Genomic DNA, 8570 nt, shown 5'->3' with positions numbered 1-8570 from the left:
ATCAACTAGCTTTATATGCGTTTGTTTTTTATTTTATTTCTTATGTTTAAAAAATGTGTTCTTATAGATCGGCATACATAATACCTACTTTTTGATTTATGTATAAATGTAATACAACTGTGAATTAGGAGACCACATCCATGGAATAATAATGAACTCATTTTCAGTGAAGTGGACTCATTACCCTGGCAGCTGCTGATATTTTCTCACCTTGTGTTCTTTCCAGCAAACAAGGTCCCATGGGAAAAGTCTTCTGTCTGGATAAAGAACATAATTCGGTACTCTAAAAATCTCTTCAAATCGGTACTTTAATAGCAATGGTAAATTTTGAAAACTCTATATTTGTTTTTCAGTGAATGTTATTTCTTTAAGGATTACTATACCTTGCTATTATATTGATTGATTTTTATGTTAAATACTGCATAGGGATGATATTCAGAAACATAATTTCCAAGAGTTGATCATCATTAGCATAACTATGAAGAACCTGTTTCCTTAGGGTGTATAAAGAATTATATAGTCTATTGGCAAGTTCAGATCTTTAAAACTTTATGGGGCACAGAAAGTAAAGGCTAATACCTTATGTTCCATGCTTTCTACATGATGGCGACCTTAAATCCTCTTTCCCTTTCCTTCTTTCCTTTTTTTTCTCTTTTATTTCTTCCTTTCTCTCTTCCTATTTTCTTTCCTTCTATCCTTTCTTCCTTCCTCCCACACTTTTTATCTTCCCCCCTCCCTCCTGTACTCCCCTTTATCTTTTCCTCCTTCCTTCCTTCTTTCATATCTTTTTCATTTTCCCTCCCATCCTCTTTCTCCCTCCCTTTTTCCTCTCTCTTTCAAGGTCCTGAAGTTTGAATTCAGGGTTTCAGGCTTGCTAAGCTGGTGGTCTGCTTACACTAGGCTCGCAGTTTATCTTTGTGACCCTGGTTATTTTCTCACAGAAAGCTTCTCACACTTGCCTCTAGGAATGGCCTAAGACAAGAGCATCTCACTGCCTACTCTGAGCACTCCGGTTCAAACTTTAAGGGTGTGGTTTTTTTTTCCCAATTAATTTTCAAACATGATGAAAACCTCATCTACCTCACAGAAAGACTTTTCAATCTTAATCTAATGCACAATGTTGTTGGACATGCTTGTCATTAGATTAATAAACCCTCTGCATTGAAGTTTCAGCTACCTACCTATATGAAAACAAAAAAATGCACGTTAGTGGTTGTTGTTGTTGTTGTTTATACTACTCAGACTCATTTGACTTTTTTTTCTTCTCACAGCTAGCTGGCTACAAGCAGAACTGCACCTCGGTCCTCATTTCTTCCAGGTTGATTAAAAAGGGAATCACTTGAATTTTTTCCCCTGCACTGATTTTGAGATGCTATCTTTCAGCTCTGAGTAGCTACAACTGCAGGTGTGAGTGGCTGTGTCTAGCCATTCCTATATCTTTAAGCAGCATTTAACACAATGATAATGATCAACACTAGCTGCTATTATGTAAGATGTTAAGCTCTTTCTTTCCCTATGAGTTTATCCAACAAAAAATCTTCACTTAACCTCTAAAATATTTTTGAATACACTGGGAAGATGAGTGTGGCAGAGTATTTCCACTGTTCTATTTTGTCTGAGCCATCTGCACTGTTGTTGTGATTCATTCCAGCTCTTTCCTTTACTTGGTGTGGTTCTCCATAACATGCGTGAAAATGAGATCTGGAAATAAAAGAAGTATTTCTAAACTTTTCCTATCTTTGGAAAAATATAAAAGCCAATATTTTGAAAGGTTGTTCACACATTTAGAAAATTAATAGCCTAGTGGAAAATCAAAACTAAAGTGATTGTTTAAATTTTCCCTGAAACACTGAGAAATCTTAAATTTAATAACTTTGGTGGGAATTAATTTCATGCATGTAACACACCTCAGAATACTATTTGTAGAAAGTCAAAAGATAGTATAAAGAATACTAACTTTAAAATACACCACCATACATTCAATTATGTACAAATCAATGAAACAAATGCTTACTTCCTTGTGCTAAAAGTATTTGTCTCAGGCTACATTCATGAAATATTAAAACACATAGACTACAAGTTTGAAATGCACATTTTTGTTTTCATTTTTGGGTACAGAATAAATTGCATGTCAATATTTTAGGCACCAAATGATTGAATTTTAATTTTTCACCTACTTATTAGCGTCTTGCAGGCCAATTTTCCAAAAGGGTTTTAGTTAATGAAAAACATAGGCAGTGTTATCAAGAGCTGGCATGGATGGATGGTTTCTTCTTTTTTTTTTTATCAGATTAAGTATTTAGGTTAAGCAAGTCTATTTCACACATTTTATTTTATCTTTCATGCCTTGTCAAAAAATATTGATTCTCTTGGGTACTAAAGTAAATGTACACAGAGAATTTACTTTTGAATATGAAGCCAGCTATTTTTAAATAATTAGTTTAAACCATAAGGCAATGCTGTATGCAAGGCACTGGTGGGCGTGCCAGTTGTAAGAGGTTGGTGCCAAACTGCAAGAGATAATTTAGCAGTAGGAGCATCTGGTGCCTTGGCAAAGCTCTTTAGGCATTTTTCTTGGCGCCAGCTTCTTACCTCTACATTGATCACTAGATAACACATTTTAAAAGGTCTATGGAATATTTGTTTTGTATTTAACTTCCATGGATTCCTTTTTTTATTCTCTTTGCTTAAGCAATGTGGGTGCAACTGAGTCAAATACAAACTATGAGTGCATGAATGCTTGTGTATTTGTGTGTGTGTGAGAGAGAAAATTTCATAGTAGTATTGGAAATGAAAACAAAATGGAAATTATTATTACAGAAAATTTCCCAAATTTATCATTTTCTTTGACCACATTTCAAGCCATATAAGATGCACCTCAAAACAGTAGCAACAACCAACAATGGATCAAACAGGGTGAAGTCTCTTACAAGATCTATTGGAATTAAAATATCTCAATCCACATTCTTGACTTCTCTACAGTTCCCACCTATTATAAGATTTTGACCACAGACTTGAGAGAAAATCCAAATGCTCAATATAAAGGCTGGTGCAGAAAACTTACTTCGTTGCACAGTCATGTTTATTACTCTTGCAAAAAAATTCCAAAACCATGCTTTAGGTAAGAAATTCTATGAAATGGATATGGTATTCTCTTTTTATTGCAGAAGTACAATCTTTGTAGAGATGTTTGCTGTTTGGGGATCATCTCTAAAAATTGCAGTAAAGCTTACATTGCACCCCAGTTCATATTTAGATTCATGTATTCTTATGCTCAAAAATATGTGTATCTCTGGATATCGTCTATATGCGTACCTGATCTAGGGAAGGGAAAGAAAATCCAGGGTGTAAGGTATCACAAAAAATGTACTCACTGCATTATTATCTAACTGTACCCCTTTTGCACAACACTTTGTCAACAAAATTTAGTTAATAAAATAAGGAAAAAAAAGAAAGAGGCATGACAAATCATGGTCGCAAGTGTGCAAGTGTGGAGACCGCACTTGTGAAAAATGGCCACAGGCTCAAGCCTTCTTTGTCTCTATCTAAATTGCTCTGGGCCACTGCCTAAAACTGTCTTGAAAACCAGTGCTGCAAAGAGGAACAGGTGGAGAGGCCATGTATATGAGGAACCTCACCTGATGAGTTCTTGGGAGTGAACTTCAGGGAGGTAAAGCCTGGAAGGTATGGGTATCAGTATCTGTTAGTACTAGAAGTCAATTTCTCAAGCTGGGCTGAGACATTCCTGATAAATAGTGAAACCATTCAGGCAAAAGTGTAATAATTACTTCGTGAAATAATGCCTCGATTTGGCTTACCCATAGCAATGGGGAAGACAATGGCCAGGCCTTCAGGACCCAAGACACTCAACTATTATCTAAGGCCCTGAGAATTAATTGGAACTTATATCTTGTTCAGAACAGCTGGAAAGGATCTTAAAGGAGACTTTAATTACAGAGACTGGCAAGGACTGGGTAAGCCTCCTCCACTTTGCACTGCTTCAAGCAACATGCACCCCTTGTGTTAAAGGATTCACTCCCTCCTTTTGAAATAATTTGTGGGAGACTACTCTCTTTGCTTCCTAAACTTGGGGAAACTATATTAACAGAAATGCCTAATCATAACCTTGTACAGTAACTGCAGGTTTGGAAAGGTGTTCTTTCACATGCCTGTCCTTTGGTGTCCAAGGATGACTGGCCCTGCTGCTTACCCTGTACTCCAGCAAGTTATGAAACCAACAGCTCTCCAATGAGATCCACCAACTGAAGAAGGAAAAGAAAAACCTGCAGCATGGACAACGAAAAGAGAATTGGAGGAGAGCCCAAGAGAACGAAGCACTGCAAACAGAATTGGAAGCCCACAAGGTAGCCATTCAGATGTTGGTTTCAGAAGAACCCAATTTACACTCTACCCTGGCTCGCATCCAGCTGGTGGTTAATGAGAGAATAAGGGAGCAGGAATGTCTCACTAGCTGCTGGAAGGCTGCACAGCAGCATGTTGGAAAGCAAGAGATAGCCTTGTCCCCAGTCACCACCCAACAGGTTGACACTCAAAAGAAGAATCTCCAGCTCATCCAAGACCAGGAAAAGAACAGGAGTTGTGATTTGGAGGCAATCAACAGCGATTTGCAACGGAAGCTGGAAGTCCTCTGGACCCAGAAGCTCAACATGAAGAGCAGAATTCAGAGGCTTCAACAAGCAGCAGAGGAGCGGGCAGTGCTCAAAAGGCAAGTGAGAAGACTGGTGATGACCATGAGGTCAGAAAGGGATAACTTTGCCATGTCCCTGAGGGGAGAGAGGGCCATGTGGGAGGACATGGTCCAGCAGCAATCCCAAGAGATGAAGCAACTGAGAGAGGAGAGAGAGCAAGGGGAGAGGCAGGTGTTGGAGCTGGAGGTCAACCTGGAGGAAGTTAGAAAACAACTGGCAGAGCTGCAGCCCCCTGTAGGACCAGCTCAGGCTGAGCAGCAGCTGCAGGCCCAGGCCTTCCAGATGCAGGAGGAGTTAAAGGACCTGAAGCAACAGCTTCAATTTCAGGTCCAGGAAAACCACAGCCTCCGACTCCAGAACCTAGAGCAACAGGATCGGCTGTGTAGACTGGAACAGGCAGCCGAGGAACCCATTCCTAGGCCTGCCGAGGATTGGCAAAAGATAACGGAGACAGCGAGATGCACAAATGTGCAAGACAGAGAGATCAAAGATCCGCTGGCCCAGCTGCAGGACGCTTTCCACAGGCTGAGAAGGAGGAGCTTGCTAGCGCCCTGAGCTCAGAGCATCACCAGAAGAAACATCTGCAGGAGAAGCTGGTGCAGCAAGAGAAGGATTTGGACAAATGGAAAGACGTGGCTGAGAGAGCAAGCCAAGAAGCTCAGGAGCTGCAGGAGCTGCAGGGCCAGTACCGGACCCAGCTGCAGGAACTCAGAGCCACCTGCGATCAGCACACAGCCTCCAATCAGCAGCTAAGCTCAGAGAAGGAGGCCCTGCAGCAGCACCTGCAGAGGCAGAACCAGCTGCTGGAGCAGCTGAAGCAGGAGCAACTGCAGAGCAAGTTGCTGGCCCAGACGGAAAGGGAACAATTGCAGGACACTCTCAAGTGCCTGGAAGCAGCAAGACAACAAGAGGAGCAACTGCAGGCCCAGCTGAGTGTCCTAGTTTTCCCTCCAGAAGGTCAAGTGAGTAACGGGAAGAAAGGGGGGAGGAGGCAACCCCACTCGTCACCGTCCCTGACGATGAGGACAGCCCTCAAGTCATGAGGGATTTTTACCAGAAAGCACTCTCAGCTGCTGAAGCCAAAAAGGTAAAACTCAGCCAGCAGCTGCAGGAGCAGCAGGCCTGCTGCAGGTGCCTGGCTAACCTGGCAGCCCAGTGCCAGACCAAGCTGGAGCAAGAGGGCCTCTTCCTCAGGACGAGGACCCACAGCCTTTTTGGGAAGAGGAAGCAGAATACACAGGTGCCCAAGAGGGAGCTGCAAATGTGCTTCAGCCCCTATCTGCCTGACAAGGTGGACTTCCAGAGTGGAGCGGATGACCTGCAACAGCGATGTAGCTGGCTTTCAGAGCACATCACCACCATCGAAAAGTCCATCATTGCCTGCAAAGAACAGATGGAAACCCTGGAGACCCTGCATCAGGCGAAAGATGAGCAAGTCGACAAGCTGTCCCAGGAGAAGCAGAAGAAGAAGCAGGAGCTGCAGGAGCTGCTGTTGCATCTTGCAGGTGAAGTCGTGACGTGCCAGGACAAGATGCAGGCTGACACTGAGGCGCCTGCTGCTGACACCACTTCAGACTTGGCAGGCCCCACAAGATTGAATCTAGCACGGATGACTACGTGGAGCCTTTGGCAGTAGAGGCTGGGGTGCCGTGCTCCCTAGAGGACTCCACCACACAGCTTGGGGGCATGGGCAATGAACGCCCTATCAAGTTCTGGTCCAAATTGAGAAAAATGATGAATTTCAAATAATTACTCTCAGAAAGGTTCTGAACAATTAGAAGTGTGTTACACACGTTTTTTTCAGACAATTTTTCCCCTTCCTGTCCCCTGACACTGGCTCTGCCAGTGTGGTCACAAGCTCAATTAACCTGACTGAAATACAGGAGACAAAGGCCTGCGGTTACAGGCAGAAGAATGGCTCAGAGTCTGACTAGACTCCTTAAGTCATATGTCTCTATATGTAGAACAGAACAGATGCTGAGTTAAATGATATTTCTTTTTTTTAATCAATTTATAAATCATTTATTAACAGATTTTTATCTTAAAGTACATTTTAGTTAACAAATCTATTTACACAGGCATACATGGGAATTCATCCTAGTTATTTTAGAGATCGTACTTACAAACCACACTCTTAGTCTCCAGTGCACAGCTGCACTGGTTGTGACTATTGGCTGGAAATGTCCTGGCTATTTACACATACACAGTAAACGTGTTTGTTTTTCATGTCTGCACAGTACAGTATATTTCTTACTGAACGGAAAATATGATGTTTGGGACAAGAGGTAGGATGGACACTTTATCAGTGATACTACATTGTTCCTCTAGATTCAAATGATTTAGACGCCAACACAGAAATGATCTATGGATATTACAAATTCCCATAAGATAGTTTCATTTAAGAGAAGAATATGATTGTGCAATTTCTGTTTCAATCAATCAAAATGGAAAATTGGAATGTTTAAGATGTTTTCATTGGGAGGAAGAAGGGTAGAAGACAAAGTTCTACTGTTTCAGCAAGAGACTATTACTCTTTGAGAGCGAAACCATGATCATTACCAAGAATAAGAAGACGTTAATGAGTAAAGTAGAAATCTGACATTTGTAATACATATTCATTCAATTTATCTACATATGTCTACATATGTGTGTGTGTGTGTGTATATATATATATATATATATATATATATATATATATATATATATATTTTTTTTTTTTTTGGCCAGTCCTGGGGCTTGGACTCAGGGCCTGAGCACTGTCCCTGGCTTCTTCTTGCTCAAGGCTAGCACTCTGCCACTTAAGCCCCAGCGCCACTTCTGGCCATTTTCTGTATATGTGGTGCTGGGGAATCAAACCTAGGGCCTGATGTATACGAGGCAGGCACTCTTGCCACTAGGCCATATCCACAGCCCTACATATGTATATTTTTAAAGACAAGAAATCATTTGGTTTTATCAGAAAAAAAAGAAAATGTGTATCTGTTGGATAGATACATGAGTAGTATTGCAATCTCATTTCCTTATCCCATTTTTTCATCATCCACATTGCTGTGAAGGCATTTAAATGACAGTGAAATTCCTTCTTCAACCTCTGACTTTGGTATCTTCTCATTGTTAGTTTTTGGTATTTTTTGTTTGTTTGTTTTTTGGCAAATCCTGGAGCTCAGACTCAGGTCCTGAGCATTGTCCCTGGCTTCTTTTTGCTCAAGGCTAGCACTCTCCACTTGAGCCACAGTGCCACTTCTGGCCATTTTCTGTATATGTGGTGCTGAGAAATCAAACCCAGGGCTTCATGTATACAAGGGGAGCACTCTTGCCACTAGGCAATATCCCCAGTCCCTCATTGTTAGGTTTTTAAAGTAGGTAGCCAGGTAGCGGGTAAAAGAGAACGCCACATGGTATTCAGGCAGAAGAGAAAGTTTATTACCGAACTGCTGTCTGTGGCCAAGATGATCCCTAGTGGGAGAGGAGGGAGAGAAGGGACAACACCCCACCCAGCCCTGCCTTATCTAGGGCAGGGACAGGGGTTGTGACCAGGTGGATTAGGATGTGACCTCAGGGAAAGGGGAGGTAACTGCCTCCAGGTCTGCTGGTTACCCAGGTAACTGGGTGGAGACTTAATGAGGTGGGGGCATCTACATGGAGCCTCCCAGGGAGGGACCTTACACTCATGATTTCATTTGACACTGAGATATCAACCAAGCTAGTGCAAGTGGGATGTGACCTGTGTCATGGAGTCATGATTCAGCATCAGGGTCAATGTCTGAGAAAAGGTTTACCAGCATCTTAGTGGACTGGAACTGGTGAATGTTTGTCTGCCTGGCCCACTCCTTGTTGTAAGAGCAGAGGCACCCAGCCAGC

Source organism: Perognathus longimembris, chromosome 15 (assembly GCF_023159225.1).
Source record: "Perognathus longimembris pacificus isolate PPM17 chromosome 15, ASM2315922v1, whole genome shotgun sequence".
In the NCBI taxonomy this organism is placed as follows: Eukaryota; Metazoa; Chordata; class Mammalia; order Rodentia; family Heteromyidae; genus Perognathus; species Perognathus longimembris.
This window is presented reverse-complemented; position numbering follows the sequence as displayed.